A 24,926-nucleotide genomic window follows, 5' to 3' on the forward strand; every position below is an offset into this window, starting at 1 on the left:
CTTAGTTTTGTAGAACATTGAATTCTGATTCCGGCACGACTCTCGCTAGTCCATTTTTTATTATAAATAAACCATTAATTGCGGTACAAAGTCAAAACTAGCCCGAAACGGCGCCCGCAGCGGCCGTTAGCACAGCGGCCTTATGGTAAACAGGTTAGTTCACATTCCCGCCGTTATGCGAGTGGCGGCGGCGCCACCTGTTCTCATGTCCGCCTTGGACCGTAACGCCGCGCAGCGACCGACTCGTGCGTCAGTGTCCTCTTGTTGCGGAGTTGCGCCTAGGGGCGATTTTGCCGCCTAGCGCGCTGTGCCATCGCCTCTACTGTCCGAGGGTCCGGAACTGGAGGAGATAGTGGGACTGGCGTCGGCGACGAGCGCTTCCAGTGGTCACGGTGCTCGGGTGAGGACGCTTCCTCAGACCGCCGTCTCTGGGCCGAGGTGACGGCTGAACGAGGAGGGCCGTCCACTACCTTTCAGACGAGGGTACCCTAGAAGCTTCGTCTTCAACGTCCTGCCACGAGTGAGTAGAATCGATAGCCAAATGTGGCTCTTGCTTGTGTTGTGCTGTTGCTGTTTCGAAGTTCAGGTCAAGAAAATTTTCGAAATGGCTTCATAACCTCCAAAGGCTTCATAACCGGCGGCCCTGAGGGCCCTACACGGGTGATTTTGAGGGGCGTACCGAGGGCACCACACAATCCCTTAGTCTCGCTGAGTTTCTATCCCAATCCCATACCGGCTTCTATCCCAATTCCGGCTCAACTAATTATCAGCCCCCCCCCTCCATGGGTCAGCAGCGCCGCGCCGGTGCCGGGGGGCAAATTTACAAACTGTATACACGTCTTCGGAGACCGAGCCGTGACGTCATGCCAATGGGCGGAGTGAAAGGCTGTAGCGGCGCTTGGCAGGTGACGTCAAGTGCAGGGGCGGAGCGGAAGACTCGCGGATCGTGGAGCTTACCTACTCGATGAGAAATTGTAATGTTGTGTTGAATATTTACAACTAGCTAAAACCCCTGATCTTGTTTGGGAAAATAGTTCATCCGAAAGACCAACTTATAATTACGATAGCATAATTGGTAAACACAGTTGCCTGCAAAGTTTGAATGTCAATCAGACCGCTCGTTCACCAAGCGCCTGTGGCCGAGTGGCTATGATCCTCGCACATCACCTAGAGGGACCAAGTTCGATCCTCGGGGCGGCGAGTTTTTCTCATGAGCTCCGACGTCTAATTGAACGGTTTTACGTAAGCCTATAAGTAATATAAAGCAAACCCCATATTGACGAACGCGGTTGGCGGCTCACACGCATGTTGCAGGTCAGAGTGGGTGGTATGAAACGACGCGTCTCGACCGTCTCCGTGTTGTTTGCTAGGTGTGCACGCTGTCAGTGCACGGGTTTTGTGCATTTCGCCGAAAATCATTCTGGATTCTAATGAAATCGGACGTCTAAATAGGCGGACTCGGCGGCGCTCTGAACGGCAGACGGCTTAAAAGATCAACTTGAAACTTATACGCCCGTCTAGCGGCATCGATTTTGGCGAGGCACTTTTCGGATCTTCGGCAATTTGGAGCATAGTTAGAGATCCGAAAAGTGCCTCGCCAAAATCGATGCCGCTAGACGGGCGTATAAGTTTCAAGTTGATCTTTTGAGCCGTCTGCCGTTCAGAGCGCCTCCGAGTCGGCCTATTTAGACGTCCGATTTCATTAGAATCCAGAATGATTTTCGGCGAAATGCACAAAACCCGTGCACTGACAGCGTGCACACCTAGCAAACAACACGGAGATGGTCGAGACGCGTCGTTTCATAACACCCACTCTGACCTGCAACATGCGTGTGAGCCGCCAACCGCGTTCGTCAATAAGAGGGGTTTGCTTTATATTACTTATAGGCTTACGTAAAACCGTTCAATTAGACGTCGGAGCTCATGAGAAAAACTCGCCGCCCCGAGAATCAAACTCGGCTCCTCTAGGTGATGTGCGCGGATCATAGCCACTTGGCCACAGGCGCTTGGTGAACGAGCGGTCTGATTGACATTCAAATTTTGCAGGCAACTGTGTTTACCAATTATGCTATTGTAAGTATCCTCATCCATGATACTCGTCGCATCACATCAATCAAACAATCAAAATCAATCACGCTGCAACCATCTATCAAACAATCAAAATCAATCACGCTGCAACCATCTATACCAATACGGCCTTGGCAACGATTGTTTACAAACAAAATCGCGCGCTCGCCGCACTGCGCCGCCCGCCGCGCTGTGAAAACAGCTGGCTAACCAGCTTCGCTCCGCCCCTTCTCTGACGTCATGGCCGACGTCACGCCAGCGGCTGGTGCAATATGATTGGCGCTCCGAAGGCGTGTATACAGTTTGTAAATGCGCTGCCGGGGGCCAGCGCCATCGGGGCGGCAGTCGGCCACGCGCAATCAGTGGTTAGCGCTTAGCACCGGCGGCTAGCGCACGCCTGGTGTGTTATCGGCCGTGAGCCACTCCAAAACGGCTGCAGTAACTGGTCGATATAGGTAGTAAGCAGATGCAGAGATGCAGGTGGATTGATGACCGGCAGGCTTTTGTGTTGTACAAGGGTGAAGGGTCGAAGTCGGCTGATAAGTGGTGAGCGGATTTTATCAGATGCCGGTTCACTATGACCTTTGTCCGGGTCCTGGTACATACCCTGACGCACTCTTGGAGAGCCGAATCACAGCAAAACTCCATCCACGACTGTATCTATACGGCTTACGCTTTTCTGAAAACGTCTGCGTCTGGCCTTCTACGGGCCCGGCCGGTCGGCCCCGATTGGCGGTCCACCAGTGACGTCACCGGTAGTGTTAAGCTGATTGGCGAATAATACATGGGAAGAACCGGGACGACATCCCCCTGAAGGGGTGGGAGGGGAAGGAGGCGGGCAAAATTTGAATTGAAAATGTGGAATGTGAGAGATAGGACGACGGAAGGAATGCCAAGGACCAATAATAAACTCGAGAGATGGCACAGGGAAATCCAGTCTATGTTTCAGGGACCTCACCCAAATACCTGGAAATTTGTACGGTGCTTGGGGCAAGAACAAAATTTAAACATGGGAACTGATCCAAATTCAAGCGGGGGAATTTCGTGAAAAACAGCGCAAGCGATATGAATCTCTGAACAAATGTTTGGTCACCATGATTGGCAAAGAGCAGGGTAGTGAAATTGAACCGTTGATTTTTTTTTAGAAATGTAGCATTAAATTTGGAACTCAATGTCTGACCTTAGAACGTGACATCCGCCATCCAGTTCCAGATAACCATGAGAAACTCCGAAAACTTTCGTACGCAAGGTTACTTTACTATTATACGTATGCGCTGGCAAAAGTAAAAAAAAAAATACACCGTAATAGGACGATGAAGTGTTTCGCTGAACTGACAGTCGCTCACATTGTAGTCGACGAAATAGGTATCGCTGAAACATAGCTTTCACTAAAATTGATAATCGTTATATTTGATAATCGCTTAACTTGATAATCGCTGAATTGCCTTCGCTGAAAATGGTTCGCTCAAATGACGTTCGCTCGAATGACACTCGCTAAAGTCGCTCGCACCGCATTTATTTGTGCATGGATGGATGGATTTGGATTTGTGGACATGGATTTGTGCATATCATTTATTTGTGTAAATGAGTGTGTAAGTGTGATGTGTGCATGATACTGTAATATGCCACCCCATCTGTTTGGCGGCCTGGGATCTTGGAGCGCCCGACAACAAGCCTCGCTTCGTTGGGTGCTCTGGGAGCCCGGGCTACCTTGCTGCTGACATACGCTGAGTTTGACCAGAGTTTGATGATGACTTGGCTATGACTGTGAATCCCCCTCAAACTAAACTGCCTCAGTGGACTTGGACACTTTCCCCAACGTGTATGAATGTTATGAATGTAATGAATGTGTGAGTGTGCTGATAAATTGGGGGCTTTCAGTAGTGGGCAGTCACCACTGATTGCAGTGTTGACTACTTTGCTTCTTTTTTGTTCCCCTAATTCGTATGGCTTTCTCCTTTCTGCTTTTTTATGTTACATTTCATTTCCTTGCAGGGAGTGCCGCGACGTGCAATTTTAAGTTATTATGGTGTTAACGTAAGGTTCTGTGTGTCGCTGGGATAGAGGGATGGGGCACTCCTGGTCACCTGCTAATGGGTGGCGGCATAGAAAAAAATGCCAGGCTGCACGCCACCCCCTCCCATGACCTGTAATTTGTAAAGTCGTTCAGAGAGCCTTTCAGAGTAGGGCTATGGCGGAGCTTTGCTCTCCGTTGCGATTTCACGCGTCACGTGGTGGGCGCCCACCATGAGCACTCGGCTGGTGAAGCCAAGCGGCACAGGTATCCGCCGGGGGCGGTGGACCGGGTCAACGGAGAGCGATACGAGCTTGACCTCTGGCCGGCCTCCACCTGCCTCGACCCAATTGTCAGCCGCTGGTGCCTGCGTCATATAGCAGTTTCCTTCTACCGCTGGCGTAGGATCGTGCTAGAGCGTACTTTTCATGATACAGGCCATGACCTCACTGCTGGGGTCCTCAAACTGAATGGAATAGTTCGCCGAGCCGCCGCAGCGCATGACGCGATACTTTCAAGAGAGACTATGCGTCCCCAGCCGTCCCCAGCCGGTACGTCCCCAGCCGGTACGTCCCCAGCCGTCCCCAGCCGGTACGTCCCCAGCCGGTACGTCCCCAGCCGGTACGGCCCCAGCCGGTACGTCCCCAGCCGTCCCCAGCCGGAACGTTCCCCATTGATACATAGGTAGTTTGAACAGCTACTTTTTGTTCGTTTTGAAATACATCGTTTTGATATGCAAGATGACATGACTCGGTGTAAAATGTCACGGTCCCAGCAATACACAGTAACACTTCGCTGTAAGTCTGACATAACGCTGTAGGTGTGTCAGATTCTTCTCAATGCCAGAGCGTTTTTCCTAATGCGAGCGGCCAGGAGGCGGGTGTATGACCCCCTGGCGATTGACTTATATGACATCTAGAAACACGATATTTAAAGGGTAGGTACTAGATGGACCAATAAAAATGTCCCTCCTGTTCAACATTGGTAAACCTTGGTGTTAGCGAGCAAATACGTTGGTATTTTTAGGTATTTTCGCAAAGACGGCCGGCGCTCGGAGCGCGGCGGTCGGTCCGCCGCGCCGCGCCGGGCACATATGTGTCATCTGGCCAGGGCTGCGGAGTCGGAGTCGGAGTCGGAGTCGGAGTCGGTCGGAGTCGACAGTTGTGACCGGAGTCGGAGTCGAAGTCGGAGTCGATTTTAGAAACCCGAGCCGGAGTCGGAGTCGGAGTCACCGAAAATCTGTCGACTCCGCAGCCCTGCTAGGTCTGCGGAGTCGGAGTCGGGAGTTGGAGTCGGTCGGAGTCGACAATTCTGCCCGGAGTCGGAGTCGGAGTCGGAGCTGGTTTTTGAAAGCCGGAGTCGGAGTCGGAGTCGGAGTCGCCGAAAATCCATCGACTCCGCAGCCCTGCATCTGGCCCCTGTCCTGGTTCTCAGGCCCACGTGTTGTGCTACCACGAGGGCTGAGACGGGACGGGGGCCCGACAGTCTTCGACGGGACTCCACCGGTGCGCGACGGCCCGGTGTCATACGACGTGGCCGACGCGGCCTTACGTACGACAAGGCCGACGTGGCCATACGAGAACGATTCAGTGAACCGCATTTGTGACCCCATATTTTTTGCATTTTAACCGTTTCCATTTCATTCAAGAATAGACTTTTACTTATTTATGTATAAAAGCTTTTCATTTCCCCCCCCCCCCTCCCGCTTAACGCTCGTCACCGTTGCCCCCCCCCGCGCCATTTAGTTCCTGTTGGAGATAGAGCTTAGCGCTAAAGACCAAAAAGATTCTTTGGGAAGAGACGAATCCAATGATACCCAGTTTTACCTTCTCAGGTCAGTCATTGACCTTCCAGGTCAGGTCAAACTAAAAAATGTTGCTGTTTTGGGTCACCGTTGGATATCAAGTGCGCTGCTTATCATATACCGATGACGATGCCGTTTTCTGGTGCCAAGCCAGCTAGAACCTCTTTGTCACACTATCCGACCAGGTTTTTGCTGCTGAGGTCATTTCAGGTCAAGTTAGGTCAAGGTCAATTAAATGTGTTTGTATGTCTGTGTGTGTCTGTGTGTATACTGATGTGTGCACCGATTGTTTATGTGTCCATATTACATGAAATCATGATGTGTGAAGCTTTTACCAAAAATGCAGTAAAAAACTTCACGAAAAGTAAATTCAGCCTGCCTAAAACGCAATTATTTTAGATGGCCTAGGCTGACCTTGACCCTGACCTTGACATCTGTACATCGTCGATTATCATGTTCCATGATAGGTGGGAGGTAAGACTGGCAAAAAAAGCCGACAGCAAGGTGCGAAAAGCTCACAAGGCCCATAGCCAACGCAAGATGTTGAGAATTGGTCATATGGGTCATGACATGACCTGAAAAACAAGGTCATATCTCCGAAACCAAAAACCACAGAAACTTCAAGAAAGGATAGAGGAGCAGCTTTACGAAAAATCAGACTTCTAGCTCTAACAATGTTGAGTGCAGAGCAGAAAGACTACCTGGGGGGGGGGGGGGGGGAAGGTGGTTACCACCACCCCATGTGCGGGCGAGGGTTTGATCAATCTCCCCCTCCCCAATCCCTGACCGGGCGAGGGATGAGATGTAGGTCCAACCCCTCCAACTTGTCGAGATATCCGCTGAGATCATAGACCCGCCTCTTCCATCCCTGCACATGTCTGCTCGTCACTATGTTTTGTTTTGCCGAGTTGCATGAGTTGTCCTGGGTACTGGGGAAGGGAAGGGGAGGGAAGGGGTGGGGTGGGGGGACTGCACATCGACCGACGGCCCGTGTTGTCCCTGTAACCCTGGTGACCCCCCACTGACGTCATCAGGCCAGGACACCGCGCCGCCGACTCACTGAACACGATCGATTCTGCCGACACACCGACTCGGGGTGTTGATGTTCGGCGCAGTTCCAGACAGGAACAAAGGCCGACGGAGCCGCACGAGCTGCACTGCGTCCACCGGCCGGGTCAGTGGACAGAGCGGGTGGTCCAACAGTGTGTGGACGGTACTGAGCCCTGTCCACCGGAGCCGACCACGGCGGAGGCGGCGAATATCAGGTGAGCCGGGCCGACCTGTGTGTGTGTGTGTGGGGGGTGTGTCTGTGTGTCCCTGTGTCTGTTGTCTGTTGTCGAGTGTGTTTTGTGCGTCTGTGTCTATTGTCAGACTACATATGAAGGTAACTTTGGTGGATAAAATATGAACTAACAGAATCGTTTAATTGGCCGTGTTAGGGTAAATCTGGTTTAGGCTAACGTGCTCCAAAGTTAGTATAAACTCGGATCTGGGCTGTTCCTATCAAAATACACTAGTTTTAATTTATGCTATCCAAAAAGTTAGGGTAAATGAAAATAAATTGAAAATCGGGTTTAGGCTAACGAAAAGTTAGCCTAAACCCGTTTCACAAAAACACTGATATGTGTTTGTATGTCTGTGTGTGTCTGTGTGTATACTGATGTGTGCACCGATTGTTTATGTGTCCATATTACATAAAATCATGATCTGAGTAGCTGTTACCAAAAATGCAGTAAAAAAAAAAAACTTCACGAAAAGTAAATTCAACTTGCCTAAAACGCAATTACTTTAGATGGTCTAGGTTGACCTTGATCCTGACCTTGACATCTGGGCCCTGTTCATGAACCCCGGCGGTCGCTGCGGCCGCTGCGGTCGCTGCGGCCAGCCGGGTTGTTACGTCACAAAAAGGGGCGGGGCTCATGTAGTATGACGAATGTATGACGTCACCTTGCTGCGGCCGCTGCGATCTCTGCGGCCGCAATCCAGCGACCGCCGAGCCGCAAGAAAGTAATTGCACTGATCTTGGCGCACTGAAGTCAAAGTGTAGGCTGTGTTGCCATGGAGACGATGTTATAAACAAATTCATTCCGTCCGGTGTTGCATGCCATGATACCTAAAAATTAGATTAATGCTTTAATATGAGATTTAATTTTAGACTTAAGTTATTTGTGCTACGATTTAATGAAAACAATACCAAATCATTTATGTGACCCACTTACAAAAATACAGAAACACCAGACGGCCTTGAGAAACGCCCTTTTCATCACAAGAATGGATACACAGATAAAAGAAGCGCGTGGAAACTATTGATTAGTAATCGTCTCAAGCGCGCAATTATCGGAAACTGTTTCGGCAGCTGACGGTGTTCATGGAACGCTGCTGCGGCCGAGTGAATGATGACGTTTCAAAAGTGGGCGGGGCTTAGAACCTGCGGCCGGCCGCAGCGACCGCAGACTTCATGAACAGGGCCCTGTACATCGTCGAACAACATGTTCCATGATAGGTGGGAGGTAAGACTGGCAAAGAAGACCGAAAGCAAGGTGTCAAATGCTCACAAGGCCCATAGCCAACGCAAGATGTTGAGAATTGGTCAGTTGGGTCATGACATGGCCTAAAAAACAAGTTCATATCTCCGAAACCAAAAACCACAGAAACTTTAAATTTATAGTGGGTATCAAGAAAGTATAGAGGAGCAGCTATTCGAAAAAATCAGACTTCTAGCTCTAACAATGTTGAGTGCAGAGCAGAAAGAATACCTGGGGGGTGGGTGGGGTGGCAACCACCACCACCACCCCCCCCCCCCGATGTGCGGGCGAGGGTTTGATCTATCTCCCCCTCCCCAACCCCTGACCGGGCGAGGGATGAGATGTAGGTCCAACCCCTCCAACTTGTCGAGATATCCACTGAGATCATAGATCCACCTCTTCCATCCCTGCACATGTCTGCTGCTCACTATGGTTTACACTACCGAGCTGCACGGGGTGTCCGGAGGGATGGGGGAGTTCCAGACGGCCGGGGAGGGGTGAGGGGGGGCTGCTGCACCGCCATCCGGTCCGTGTTATCACGAGACCATGGTGGCCGCCAGCTGACGTCATCAGTCTGGAACGCCGCGCCCCCGACTCACTGAGCACGCTAGAGTCTCCTCGCTACGGGACAAGGCCCATTGGAACACGGACATCCAAGTCCTAGACGAATGTAGAGAGTTCCCATTTTATTTTGTTGTTGTTGCTGACTAGCCTTTACGAGGCAACTGTGCGCTTACATCTCAAGTGTTCCATGAACGCCCCGGCTCCCCATTAGTTACAGTACGACACCAGTGACCGGTAGGGGCGCTGCAGTCGCCCAGCGGCCCGAGGTCGGCGCTAACCGGTACCATGACTCAGCGGCGCCCCGCCCCGGGGTAATAACGTACTGCGCAGTTGCAGCGGTCCAGACCGGGACAAAGGCCGACGGAGGGGCACGAGCTGCGCTGCGTCCACCGGCCGGGTCAGTCGACAGAGTGGGTGGTCCAACAGTGTGTGGACGGTACTGAGCCCTGTCCAGTGTCCACCGGAGCCGACCACGGCGGAGGCGGCGAATATCAGGTGAGCAGGACCGACCTGTGTGTGTGGGGGGAGGGGGGGGGGTCTGTGTGTCCCTGTGTCTGTTGTCTGAGTGTGTTTTGTGCGTCTGTGTCTATAGTCAGACAACATGTGTTTTTGTAACGGTTTGTATGTGATTCTGTGATTCTTTGTGTGTCTTCTCTGTGTGGGGCATTCCACGTCAAATCTAACACCGAAATCCGTCATCCCCTTCGATTTTTCTGAAAATTTATAGGCAGACTGGGCATGGTTCAAAACTGAGTTACGTATAATATTTTCGAAATTTGATAACGTATCGCTGAGATATAAGTCATCGAATATAGCCAGAAATGCCACACATCAATTTTTAAATGTCTATAACTCTGGTTCCTTTTCTGGTATCAAAATGATATTAACAGGGTCTTGTAGGCAATTGATAAGGCTTTGATTTTTAATTATAAAATTAAATTTTATAATTATGCGATGCATCGAATCGATACCTATTTTATGCAAAAATATCAACTTTGAAATTTGACCTAATTTGACCTGACCTTGACCTAACCTTCACCAAAACGTGACCTAGGCTGGCCCCAAAGGCTGCCTAACTCACATAATCGCATTTGTCATGTAAAATGGACCATAAAACATGTATCACACGAAACTTTCATATTGTGACCCCCGGTGACCTGACCTCGCTGTGACCTGACCTGGTATCAGTGACCTCAGATAGCAAAGTATGTGTTTGACGAATAACGTACCATCGATGGTTTTCAATAAATTACCAATTAACTCGATTTCACAACACATTTCTTGAAATGCCTGTGAACGGTGAAAATCTGACCTTTGACCTGACCTGTGACGTCATCGGTTTGACCTAGGTCAATGAAATTTGGTCACAAGGTAGTTCCGGGGTGGGGCTATCGAGCGCCGTTTGAATTTTGAAAATCGGCCGGTAACTTTCCGAGATCTTAGGGGGGGTGCCGAAACGGCTCCCCCCCCCCCTACGGGTGGTAGGGTCCGCCGGTAGCCCTACGGGGCGCGGGTTAAGGATTAGCGTGGGACCTCCGGGGCCTGCATAGAGTTTGCATGAGCTAGTATGCAATCTCAGAGGCCTGTGTGTAATGTGTACACAGTGGCGGTCGCGTGGGGGGAGGGGCATCAGGGCCATGCCCCCCAAAGGCCAATAAAGGGGGCCATCATATCATTTGCCCCCCCCCCCCCTCAAACAACCGATGGGTCTCCATAGGTGTATGGGGCCCTGGCCCTTATTCGATCGTCACGAGGCTAAAAAAAAAAAACACTCCAAGCTATTAACCCTCGCCGGCCGAGGGGGGGGGGCGGGTGCCGCCCCCCCCATAGGGTTTTTTCGCGATAGCTCCGAACACGCTGGCGATAGAGAGCTGAAACTTGGCATAACTGACCTTTGATCCAAGCCGCATCTTTTGACACCAACCGCATTTTTGGGTCAGGTCAGGTCACTGACCTATGACGTCATAAGTGAACCTCTGCACGGTCTTCAGATGTCGCAACTTCGCAACGCCCTCACTGCCAGAGGAGATGTCACAGGGAAATGAAACTTGCAGGATCTAGTATCCATTATGAGTCTCACAACTTGTATCTCTCGGATTTTTCCTAAAGGTCATATGAGGTCAGGTCATTTTCGTGACCTCACCATTATAAGTCAATGGGGAAAAATGAAAACTGCTATTCTGGCGCCGGGAACGATCTCCAACTATCTCAAGCACACAGAATCGTGATTTGATGCACTCCTTGCAAGGTTAGATGCGTCACTTTTGTAATGTTGACCTTCCGTGACGTCATTTATGACGTCATCAAGGTCATATTAGTTTTTCGTCAATAACTCCCGATCAAATTGAGCTAGCGAGTTAAGAAAGCCACCAATGGACTCAGGAAGACCTGCCGAATCGAATGATATGCGACATGACCTCTTTCGACCAACTTCGTGACCTGGGGGGTGCTGACATGACCTTGACCTGAGGTCAACACCCTAAGTTGACCTGACCCGAACAAAAAGTATATCATTCGACGCGCCTGAGCGAGGCGAACACGATGCTGCCAAAATTGCGGCTCTGCGGCCGTTTTTTGCGAAGTTATTCACCAAAAACTGCACCGTACCATGGGGCACTTGACCTGACCTCAGAGGTCACCGGTTGACCTAGGACCTTAAAATCGGGTACCAATCTCTGCGTCTCGTAACGGCGCACACGCTCGTTTTTTCCGCGACGCGCTAGCTCCACCAGGGGCGAAACGGCGAGGGGGGTCGCACCCACCCCCCCTCGGCCAGCGCGTATGTAGAAAACCAATAGGTCCGGCGAGGGTTAATATAGCTCCCACACCGGTCTTTGAGCGTCCTACACTGACCTCTGAGGGAACTTCAGTGGCGGTCAAGCGCCCACGTTGGCCGCTAAGAGCCCACTCCCTCGCCGTTTCGCATCTGATGGAGCTGGAGCCTCGCAGAAACAGCGCCGTTACGAGACGCAGCGATTAGTACCCAATTTTAAGGTCTCAGGCCAACCCGTAAACTCTAAGTTCAGGTCAAGTGGACCAGGATACGGGTTCGGTTTTTGGAAAATGGCTTCGCAAAAAAAAACGGCCGCAGAGCAGAGCCGTGATTTTAGCATCATTGTACTTGCCTTGCGTAGGCGCGTCGAATGATACACTTTTTTAGTAGGTGAGGTTAACTCTAACCAATGTAGGCCATTTAATTATACGCCCATGGCTAGTAATTATCATATGGTGCAGAAAGCAAACATTAGAAAAAGGTTATATCTAAAAGATATTTATTTTGCCTTGGATATTCCCTAACAAATTGCAGTCCTCAGGTTGAGAGGCCATGAGTTGAGAGATGTCATGTTGCGTTGATGAAGTAAATCATATTGTTTTGTATTTAGTTGATAAAAGTGAAGCTAGTGCTGTAAGTACTGGATGACGTTTAGAAAATGTTGGTATTGGGGTATAGGGATGATATACAACTGATAAGTACTCATCAATGCACAAAGTCAAAGCTGTTTTCTACCTGATGATTATTGGGAAATTTAGTGCAAGGTCATAAAAGAATTTCTTCATGACAGACACCTCACCAATCGCGCCTATATCTTATTTCGCAACCCATAGTGGAGGGGGGGGGGGGGGTGGAATTCTTCCAGATGAAGGTTGCGGCCGCAGTCACTTAGTTGTCAGCTGAGCTTTTCCCACCCCTGCCTATTTTTTCATTAACCCTCGCCGGCACAGGAGGGGAAGTTGATGCAACCCCCCCTCCCTAAGGTTTTTCGCGAATAACTCGCGTAAAAAGCGGCCGATCGCAACGAAACTTTCAGTACCCTCGCATTGATCAATTATACACTAAATGACCTTTGACCTGTGACCTCTTTTCCGAGACCATGTTTGGCCGGAATCGCGATTCGGCGTATGTCGGCTCGCATTAGCCGCGCGTTTGCAAGCTTTTCGTGGTTTCAAACGTTGAAACATGTGATTTGATGTTGCTCCCATACATTAGGGTGGGTTTCAAGGTCACCTGAAGGTCAGGTCAGGTCATTGATCTTTCATGACCTCGGGTGACCTCGGTTCACTTTTTCGAGTTTTACATGTTTCTAGGCTAGTTTCGAATAGTTCGAAAAGTTAGCTGAATTCGAATTTAGCAAACATTTGAACATTTACGAAGTAGTTTTGGTGCCTTCGTAACATGTTACGAAGCTGTCAGAGGCGGTTGACACGTATTACGAATACCCGTCACAACCCCTACCGGTTGACCTGACCCGACCTGGTCTAAATGCTTAACGCTCGCCGGACCTGTTGGTTTTCTACATACGCGCCGGCCGAGGGGGGTACGACCCCCCCTCGCCGTTTCACCCCTGGTGGAGCTAGCGCGTCGCCGAAAAAACGAGCGTGTGCGCCGTTACGAGACGCAGAGATTGGTACCCGATTTTAAGGTCCTAGGTCAACCGGTGATCTCTGAGGTCAGGTCAAGTGCCCCAAGGTACGGTTCAGTTTTTGGTGAATAACTTCGCAAAAAACAGCCGCAGAGCCGCGATTTTGGCAGCATCGTGTTGGCCTGACAGGTATTTCATGTCCTGTGTACGATGTGAGCTTACATCTGGTTTTCTTCAAGTTGAGGCCTTCAGCCTGCTCTTCTGGAATCATGGTTACCGGACAGCCAGTGTCCACAATGAACGTGACGTTCTTCTCATTGACAGCCATGTTCACTTTGATGGCTTCCTTCCCTTTTGATGTGCTTTGGTACACACACAGATTTTCTTCAACTTCATCATCTTGGTCTTCTTTTTCCACATTCAGCGTTTTTCCATTTCTGCACGCTGCTTTCAGATGTGACGATGTCCTTGTTTCCCACAGTTGTGGCATCTGACGTGGGGTGGTACCCTGCAGAACTTGATCAGGTGGTTCGTTTTCCCACACCTGAAGCAATGTCTCCTTTCAGTTTTCTCTAACTTCCACTTCCTGTTTTCTTCATTGTTTTCATTTTCCATGTCTTCCCTTGACCAGTTGCATTTTTCCATGTCCTCTTATCTTCATGGCCCTTTCTTTCATTTACATTCCATGGTTTCCTTCTTTCCTTCAGTGATTCATTTCTTTCTTTGTTCTGCCACTTCACCTTGTTCACTGCTTCTTCTTCTGCACTTTTTCCCATTCTTCTTACTTGTTCATTCACTGTTGCGTCAGTTGACCATATCATAACCCGCGAGTTGCTGGGGGGGGGGGGGCGTTAAACGCCCCCACTTTTTTCGCCGGGCCATAGCATAAAAACGGCGCGCCGCAGGCGCGCCAAATTTTTGGTACCTGTAGGGAATTGATTGAAGTTTATTGTGACAAAGTTTCAAAAAAAATCGGTCGGAAATTTTTTGAGATATCGAGGTTTTAGTGACGTCATTATTTCTGAGTTTTCGACCAAAAACGGCATATGTTCAAAAAATCATATAAAATCACAGAATAGACATACAGACATGCCGTAAACGCCATCAGACTGCCAATACCATGATTAATCAAATGGCTATCTTCGATTATTGATTATTCTTCCGCATTTTCCATAATCTTGAACTGAATCTTGACAATTTTTCGTGACTTCTTCACGACCATGATACATGAATTTATTAAATTGAACTTTTTGAGCCAAACACGTACATATATGATAAAATGAATGTCACCATCGTGTTCTACGCCCCAAATTACCTATAAAACATGTGTCACAGGCTGCGAATATCAGTTTTGATTTTCGGGGATATGTGCCTACCCGGTTGACCTGACCTTGACCCTGACCTATGCTTGACTGACCCCTACATGGAGCTGACACTCTTGTAGGCCTTATAAGATGGATTGTGCACCGTTTTGACAGAGTTTATGGCGATAGACGCTCATTGCGAAGTCCTGAAGTCCATGCTACTGAAAGCCCGATTTCAGGTGTTTGACCTGACCTTGACCCGATCTGTGACCTCAAAGTTCAACTTTAAAGTACTCATCTGAAGCGTCTCGTCGCGTTCTTTCGTTTGCCGCCTCGTGCGTTTCGCTGCGCCTATTGCTTCTCGAGTTATCGGCTGGGGGCGTTTAACGCCCCCCCCCCCCCCCAGCAAACGGTGGGTGGCAAAATACCCCAGCCAGGGGTGTCGTTTTATGACAATGATTGGTAGGGCTCAAAAACGGTGGACGGCCATTTATGACGTGCTTACAAAGTTAGGGTACCCCCAAATTTGCCTTTCTCATCGGATTTCGGCCACTTATATTTCCGCTTTGAATTTGAAATTTGAAAACTGAATTTGACAATCAAAACTAAAACACAAAACTTCTTGGAAATCTTGGTACTACCGAACCAATACACAAAACATGCATTTATAGAGGCATTTGTGTCAGAGGACACGCTCGTTTTTTCCGCGAAGCTTTACCTCGATCAGGGACCGAACGGTTCATAACTGCCCTTTTCATTAAGTGATATCTGACAAAAGATTGGTAGGGCTCACGGAACATTGATAGGGCCCATATAAACATTGGTAGGGCTCGGGCCCTACCAGGCCTATACAAAACGACGCCCCTGCGGCAGCAACTGCCGGGTTAAGGACCTGCATCGGCTCCGAGGGCTCAACTTGGCCTTTTCTGGACTCTGGGGTCCAACACCAGCCCAAGCCTGTCTTTTAGGGTGCCACACTGACCCCTGAGGGTCTCATCCTTGCCTCAAGGACCCGCATTAGCCTTTGAGATCCTAAGTCGGCCTCTGATGGCCTCAAACTGCCATTTTCAGGCCCTGTACTGGTCTCTGAGGGCCTTAAACTGGCCTCTGAGGGCACAAATCGACCTCTAATGGTCCCACACCGGTTGCTGATGGCCCATTTTCTGCCTCTGAGATCCAAGACTGACCCTTTTGTGCCTCTGAGGGCCCCGTACTGGCTTCTGAAGGATCGATGCCGGTCTCTGAGGACCAATGTCAGTCTTATAAGGACCTCACACTGATATCTGAGGCCCACATTTGCCTCTGATGGCTCCAAATTGAGGCCCTATTTAGTCCCCAATCAGCCTATAAGGTCTCTGATGGCCCTATTTTGTTGTCTGGCTGGGGACCCATGGCTTACACCTTTAGGCGTCACGCACTGGCCTCTGAGAGCCCACATCGGCCTCTGGGGTTCCATACGGGCCTTTGAGGCCGCTATGGCCATGGGCCCCTGTAAGCTAGCACCGCCCCCCCCCCCCCCTCCGAGGGTTGGCAAAGTTGCCAAGTTGCCCCCACCCCCAAACGCCAAGTCTGCTACCGCCCCTGCATTCAGATGCATCCATTGTAAAAAATAACTTGCACTGCAGTGATTGGGGGCTGGGGCACTGGCTGCTAGCAAGTTTTTTTTTCCCGGGAAACCGAAGTGGTAGTTCCTACCGGACGTCTGGCCGGACCTTTATTTTTGCATTTGCTTCTGGGTGGGCAAATCGACGCCACTGGGTGGGCAATTGTGGTGACTGGGTAGGCATTTGCCCACCCAGTGGGTATGTTAGAGGAGGCCCTGGCACTACGTCGGACACACAACAACCTTGACAACAACCAACCATAAATGGGCAACAGAGAGGCCCCGTGAAAAAGGAAGACAACAACTGACACGTCCTCTAAAACACTGCAATAGCTAAAGTCCTGCCGGCCAGCTTGGTCAAGGCAAATACACAACACCGGCCGTCCCAGCATAACGATCCTAACAGCACCGGCCAAGCTTCTCTATTAGGCCTAGCTAAATTACCCCGCAATGTCATTCTGAAAAGTTTTGTCTATAAAGTCGTTACTGTTATACGGAAATAAAAGAAATTGCTCTTAAAAACGCTGCATAACCTGAAGAATGGCACCTCAATACCGACAGTCGTTCACAACCCGAATTCTACATGCCATACAATTTTTAGAACTTGAATTAATTAGTTAATTAATTAATTAGTGAATTAATTATTTAACTTGAATTAATTAATTTAGAACCTTAGAACTTGAATTAATTTAAATTAATTAAATTTAATTAATTCTAAATTTAGCGGCCAACAAACACCACGTAGCCACTATACCCTACGCCGGCCAGGCAGTGCGCTCTGAGCTGCTACGCCGCGAAAGCACGAGCTGACATCAAGTTCACTCACAAGGAGTGCATAATGGTCAAGTCCGGGGTTCTGTTCCGAAGGAAGAAAAACCAGTACAGCTAAATCCAACCAACAAAACCACCACGCCCAATCCCCCAAACCTAAAGAAACATCCACCAAGGCCACGTCTACCAGCAGTCCATGTTTCATTCAACCCTCAACCATCCTATAATAACGGACATTTACCGACTCATTCTTCATCGACCCTCCTCTGGCCTTGATAGAACCCAGAAAAATAAAACAAAATATAACAAAAACTCATGCCGAAATTGAAGAAAACGAGGAGAAACACAAAAACACTAAAATAGAATTGAAAATCCCAAAATGGACTACACTTAACCCGCGAGTTGCTTGGGGGGGGGGGGCGTAAAACGCCCCCACTTTTTCGCCGGGCCATAGCATAAAAACGGCGCGCCGCAGGCACGCCAAATTTTGGGTACCTGTAGGGAATTGCGTGAAGTGTATTGTGACAAAGTTTCAAAAATATCGGTCGGAAAATTTTTGAGATATCGAGGTTTTAGTGACGTCATGATTTCTGAGTTTTCGACCAAAAACGGCATATGTTCAAAAAATCATATAAAATCACAGAATAGACATACAGACATGCCGTAAACGCCATTAGACTGCCAATACCATGAACAATCAAATGGCTATCTTCGATTATTGATTATCGTTCCGCATTTTCCAAAATCTTGAACTGAATCTTGGCAATTTCTCGTGACTACTTACGACCATGATACATGCATTTCTTAAATTGAACTTTTTGAGCCAAACACGTACATATATGATAAAATGAATGTCACCATCGTGTTCTACGCCCCAAATTACCCATAAAACATGTGTCACAGGCTGCGAATATCAGTTTTGATTTTCGTGGATATTTGCCTACCCGGTTGACCTGACCTTGACCCTGACCTATGCTTGACTGACCCCTACATGGAGCTGACACTCTTGTAGGCCTTATATGATGGATTGTGCACCGTTTTGACAGAGTTTATGACGAGAGGCGCCCATTGCGAAGTCCTGAAGTCCATGCTACTGAAAGCCCGATTGCAGGTGTTTGACCTGACCTTGACCCGACCTGTGACCTCAAAATTCAACTTTAAAGTACTCATCTGAAGCGTCTCGTCGCGTTCTTTCGTTTGCCGCCTCGTGCGTTTCGCTGCGCCTATTGGTTCTCGAGTTATCGGCTGGGGGCGTTAAACGCCCCCCCCCCCCCCAGCAAACGGTGGGTGGCGAAATACCCCAGCAACTGCCGGGTTAAGTTAACTGACTGACTAAGCTGACTAGACTGAACCCGCGCCGCCACCGTCACGTGACACGAGCCGCTCCACCAATCAGAGTAGGCCGCCGCCTCCGCGGCCCTGCCACCCGCCGCCGCCAGCCGCCAGCCGCCGCTCGCCAGAGCCGGCCCTCCCCTCGCAGGGTCGCGAAAAAAAAAAAAACGATTTTATCTTATCATATATAACTAACTGGACGTAGTTATGTTACGATTTGTCCAATTTTATAGTAATCTCCTGTCGCCTTGTACAGTGGGTCTATAAGATCTCCAGAGCCACCACGTCGGTAGGGCGAGTCCAAATCCCGGGGGAAGCGAGGTCACCGGTCATTGTGGGGGAAGGAGGGAGGGGGAGTGACGCGGTATCACGGCGCATGGGGCGTGCGTAGCGCGGGAGTGGGCCGCCCGCCACTGCGCCGCGGCTGAGGGGAGGGGATGATGGTTGCGGGTGCGCTCACTCCGGTATGGTGGTATCCTGTTCATGTGGAACCGGCAAGAACGCGACTGAAGGGAATCATTATCTCAAACAAACGGGCAAGCCAGAGGCAGCGTCATTTCCAGCCAAAATGTTGAACAATGATAATTGAAATCTAGGACGTATTCATAGCATGCAACTATTCAGTCGATAGTTGCATGATGCTTTTCATGATGCATGATGAGGCTTTTCTAAATTGTTATTTGAGTTAGATATTTTTCATTTGGCACGTTCAGTTTTGGTGGGTTTTATCGGGTCGAAAAGAAGCAGAAAAGAAAAAAGAGTTTAAATGGCTCCAGACAAATGACCGAAAATATTTTCTTTAAAAAATGAAACTTAGCTTAACATTTATAAGCGATAATTTTGACTTTTGGAGAGGATATTGGGGAAAGATGTCATCGTGCTTATGTGTTGCAGTAGAAGGAAAGGGTTTGGTTCGTGTCTAGATAAAACCAGACCCGGGAGTGAGGCTCGAACTCACGACATTGCTTTCAGCTCACAGGTTACCCAACCTCAACGCTACGAGCACCTATCGCCCTGCGCAGCTTGCTTAGTGTTTCGGCTAGAGTTGGGCCAAAGTGTCTGACGTCTGTCAATGTCACGAGGCGAAACCCCAAGGTAAATGTCCGTCCCGGTAGCTCGGTCGGTAGAGCGTTGGCCCCATGTCAGTTGGTGACATACCAGGGAAATAAGCTAAAATTAGAGCGCTCTATTTATTGCTCCTGCCCCATGTTGAAGAGATACCCCTAAAAACGTGATCTTTTATCGGCCCTTACGCAGCAAGGCAGTAATTCTCAGACCGGTGGATAGTATCAATAGAAAGAGAATGCGTCAAAGATTAAAATGAATTAATTAAAATAACATTAAAATGTTAATTAAGCGTGGAAATTAGTCCCAAACATAAGCTAATTATTGCTTCTACCTCGGCGACGGCGCTCCCCGCAGTCAGCGGAGAAGCTAAAATAAAAGCCACCATCCTCCTCCGTAAGTCAATTTTAGAGCGGCCGAGTGGGCCGATGCGGGGCCACCAAACTGGGGTAAGACGTGGCTAGCAATTGCAAACCGCCATAGAAATCAATATCTTAAGACGAACAATATGGGATGATTATTCTGAAGCTGGAGTGAAAGCATGAGTAGATTGCAAGAAACGAAATGCATAGATTGGTTGAATTATGTACAATAGGCACAGCTCAATAGATGAAGCCATTTCTATGATGTTGACATTTGACGTAACCCTTCCTGTCCTCACCTATGACCTAGGTGAGGAGAAGTGCATTGGCAGTTACCGGCATAGTTTTTGAGCACGAGTTTAATTCGCCATCGGACCGCAATGCATGTTGCTAGGCTGCTGCAATTACAACGAACATACGAATACTGCCCTCATTTGTAGACGTTTGTTTTTTTTAAGCGGTCTTTGACGTACAAGGGGGCATACCTGTCGACAACTTGAGTTTCTCCGAATTTCAAAAACTCCCAGAATTTCAATTCCTTATGCACTGTTGTAGGTACAGCTACGTTCACAAGTTTTCGTTTCCTCCTGTTCTAAAAAGGATGATATTTGTCGATTTCGTGCGTCGCTGATAAGAGGGTGCGTTTAATAATTAGGCCCAACGCTTTCTGCATCCGCGAGTACCTTCAAAAGGGAACAACAGTTTCCATTTATTACACTATGGGACATGTGACAAAATGACCACTGGAACACGCATGAAACGGAGCTCATATTCCTAAAAATGTCTACAATCACTTCCTTTCTGACACTATTAGCAAATACCATCTCAGGTTAGGTGGTTGACAGACAGTCAATGGAGATCTGGGGAGACTGAGTGATGCCAATTCACCACTTAACTGATAATGAGGGCCGAGGGCAGAGAAACAGGCAACATGCACAACTGACAACTTGACAAGTGACAAAACACTACCAATATTGCGCAGTGCACAACATATTACAGCGGCCAGCCCCAAAAATGCTTTTGGTGGCTGATTGCAAAACAAGTCACTAATAAAATATGTCTTAGTTGCAGCTAAACACTGCACAATGATCACACTGTTCACGCATTGAGTGAGATGCCACAGGTGGTTTGAATCACACTTTGATACAACTGCAAATCTGAAGTGTTATTATGAGATTCATGCCTCCATGATCACAGCACTTTGGTTGTGGTTGGCATAACACTTGTAGTCTGCAGAGTTCCACATGAACTGCAGACACCTCATCTGGTGGTCTTCATGTTGCTCAACTTCTTCAGGAGGCAAATGTCGACCACCCAGCAGAAGCATGGTCCTGCAGAAGAGAAAGGTAATGCATAAGGTACAAACATTATCTGCTGAAACAGCCCCTTCTGTTGGCTGTTATTAAACTTTTAACATAACATAACAACATGTATTCCATGTATATTACATTTGTTGAAGTAAAATACTGCCGGCTATTTCAATAGGTACCAGAAAATGAAATTATATTGTGGCATAATTCACATGCTCAGCTATCAGTATCAAATAATAAAATAATTTAAAATTTGGCATATTCTATAAAACACATTCATAGAATATTCTACTTCACGTCACAAGGACTCACAATCTTTCTGTTGGGTGTTTGATTGACGCATTAACTAAGTTTGTCTTAGGTCTTATTATTACACAAAAAAATTCATATTGCATTATTGTATCAAAATACTGCCAGCAATAACAAAACAAGAACATGAAATGTCAATGAGCAGGCCGCCTTTCCTAAAAATGGGTTACTTTGAAAAGAATTTTAGTTTCTTTTAAGGAAAAGGAGAAATGATTATCAGGTAATTATCAGAAAACCACTCAACCAGCAAGTGGCTGTGTGGTTTCACAGCAAACATCAAGCCAAAACATATACTTACATTTATCTAACAATTGAGCCATTTGACTACCACAAGGATATGTGAGCAAAATAAGAATCCAATTATCCAATGTTGACTTCCTTGCAAAGTTTATGCCTTATTTTATGAAAACGTGTCACTAGAATATGATACTTATCATCGAATATTATTTAATTTACGATTTATTTCGATCGAAACGCACATGGAGTCACGCGCCATTTTCGTCGACGATTAGTATGATCGTGTTTCATGAAGAGATAAGGGGTTTCAATGGTCTTTCAAAGCAATAATTTGATGCAAAAATTGGTAGGAAATAATATAAAGCTGTTTCAAATGGCCATCAACCATTTAAAACACCGAAAATACTCACAACTCCGTCCCGACGACCACGCAGCACCGCGCACGCCACACTACTGGCACAATGCCAAAACTGCTGTCACAGAAGAAATGTTTTTTTCTCGATTGCAATTATGGAATTATTTATTAAACAGAAGACGATCTTTCCGAAAAACCGACTGATTTCATACACAGATGCATCGAAAATAAAAAAATCCCGGGAAATTTATTTGTATTGTTTTGTCGATTTTGACATGCTCCTAGTTTGCAGCCATATTTCGATATGTTCTACAGGGAGTTCAGAATTATTTCAGGACCAATCTTTTCCTCGTTCATTTTCCCGTCGATCATGAAATTTTTAGAGCGGAACAATTAGTTTCCAGGCGGTCCGAGCGGTTTTCGTGAGAAGGGTGCAAAAATCGGCGTCATTTTTAGAGCCTCGACACCAGCTCAACACAGGACCCTATGGGAGACGGTGAAGTAGCGGGAGCAATAAATAGAGCGCTCTAATTTTAGCTTATTTCCCTGTAGTGTCACCGACTGATGTGCCATGTGGTGAGAGCGCACGTCCCGGTTGCAAAAGTCCGGGTTCGAAACGCGCCGTGTGCTTGACGTTTTTGAGCCTCCTGACGGGTATGGTTGTGGTTAGTGGCAGGCCGCTGCCAGGCGAAGTCAGTGAGGGGACCCGCCGTGCGCCGCTATGTGCGCACGTTAAAATTTGGACGCTAAATTCTGTCATAGACCAGGACTTGCTTGGTCGGAGGGTAGAGAGCAGGGTCAACGCAACAAGCTCAGCGTAGCGGTGACGTGATTCCTTTCTTTCACAAGGTCCGGGCCAAATTTATATTAAAAAAAGGGCGAGCCGAAGTCCGAACCAGGTTGGGCCGGGTTGAACCCGGTTGGAGTGGTGTCTTGCACGCAATCATTTATCATGGTCAGACAAAACAGAGGCTTATTTCGGGTCAAATATTTTAATTAACTGATCTTATTGTTTTTAGCTTACACGTATAACTTTCAGCTTTTTTAAACTCCAGACTTCATGCACAAAAATGTGGCACTCGTCCACTTTTCCTCATCTTCTCTTAGCGACTTAATTTGACCTTACAGGCCCATCTTACCAGCAAAAAAAAAAATCACCTGCGTGATAATCATTTGCTAAAGGGCTCTCTACCCATGAAACGCCAGCCGGTCAAAAAACTGGCGAACTATACGATCTTTCTAATTTCTATTGCTTGAATTATATTCAATGAAAATTTCAGGAGACATAAATAATCGTAATCCTTATTCCTTATAGCTACTGGGTGCCCCGAGCATTCGCTAGCATTCTATTGTCAGCTGCATTACCAACGTCACATTTGCATTACTTTGGGTTCACCATAGTTTACAGTAGATGAGCCGGCCACAGCAAACCCATGCCTCATTATCCTTTCCTTCCAAGCAGCCAACTGCCAAGCTAACCGGCCGCCCGGCCCACCACCGCGATATGGAACAACGCTGGAGTGCGCCTGCGGCAGTGTCCCACCGCGCTGGGGCTGTTTGACAGGTCACCCGCACCGTGACCTCGCCACCCGCCCCACCCCACCCCCTCCGCCCACCTCCCCATCGGGCCCAGCTCGGTAGTGACCTCTCCTTGAATCTCACATGGACTCGCCTGAGGCTCAACGCCATCTAGTTGCGTCTGGAGATCCTTACTAGATCCACTGTACATACACTAAACTGACCAAACGCAATTTATTTCAGAGTGAACATCCCACTGGACAACGGACAACCTGCAGCATGACAGATGAAAAGCCTCCCCCGGAGATATGCGACGCAGATGAAGTAAGTAATTGTATATACATTTAGTACAAGTAACTATAGAATGCCTGGCCGACCAGGCATTCTATAGAATGCCTAGGTATTCTATACAGTGTCCTAGGATTGGAAAATTTGGGTGCAAAGCAGCACCCAAGTCACCATGAATTTTCCACTCTTTTTTAGCTTATTTGAGGATAATTTTCCACTCCCTAAAAAACTTTTGTCAATACATCAGCACTTAAAATAAGAAAAGAACATGTGTAAATATAGACAAAAGTGCATCCCATGTTGACATGTCTCTTGAAACCTTGATCCTCAGGGCAATCCTTAGGTACCTACTGCACTCCATCCCAGCCAAAGGCCATCCTTCAAGTCCAAGATCGTCATCATGTCAACTATGAATGGAGGGAAAACTACTGATGGAAGCTGTGCCAAAATCACTTCCTGTGATGTGTGTTGTAGAGAACAAATTTTTATATAACCATAAATTTGTGCTTGCTTATTTTTTGGCTATGACATGACAGCCTATTGATATAAGGCTGTCAGAAATAGCATGTACCTGTTGACAGACATTTAACCTGTAAGTGTATTTGGAGTTAAATAAATCCATGTTAGGGTGAGAAATTGAGGCAATATTGTCATTGTAATGATATAGGTATATGAGCCGTGGAATGTGGTTGCACTCAGTTGCACTCACCTGCCTTTCTACTGAACAGATAAAAAAAGAACTAGAATGACATGTTCCTCAATCCTCAGCAACCTACACCAATAGAAAACACAATCTAGCATTCACATACATAAAAGCAATCAAAACCATTAAACATTCATCAGATCAGCAACTTTGGATCGTTTCTCTTTTTCTTTATTATGCGTTTTATGTGTGTATGTGAATACATGTACCTTTTTACCCACTTTTACTACTGTTCAACGATTGTGACACTGGACTGAGAATAGCCACGGCTCCTGTGGATGGTCCAAAGACGTTCAATAAATAAATAAATAAATAAATACACTGACACTGCTCAACAACCAAAGTTCCAAACGCTGCATATTTTACAGTCACAAATTGTTTACATGCATTTGCCAGCTGTTGTTTGAGTGTCAAGATTTTGATTGCCATATGAA

General features: G+C 47.8%; 1 long non-coding RNA gene across 1 annotated transcript; it reads left to right on the top strand.

Moving 5' to 3' along the window:
• Positions 1-240: 240 nt before the first annotated feature.
• On the top strand, positions 241-23,825 carry LOC122373533. The gene is made up of 3 exons (XR_006255065.1): positions 241-520; positions 6,920-7,150; positions 23,745-23,825. It is a non-coding gene; the product is annotated as an uncharacterized LOC122373533 (long non-coding RNA).
• Positions 23,826-24,926: the final 1,101 nt, after the last annotated feature.

The sequence above is a fragment of the Amphibalanus amphitrite genome, unplaced genomic scaffold (assembly GCF_019059575.1).
Source record: "Amphibalanus amphitrite isolate SeventyFive unplaced genomic scaffold, NRLGWU_Aamphi_draft 001512F_arrow, whole genome shotgun sequence".
NCBI lineage: Eukaryota > Metazoa > Arthropoda > Thecostraca > Balanomorpha > Balanidae > Amphibalanus > Amphibalanus amphitrite.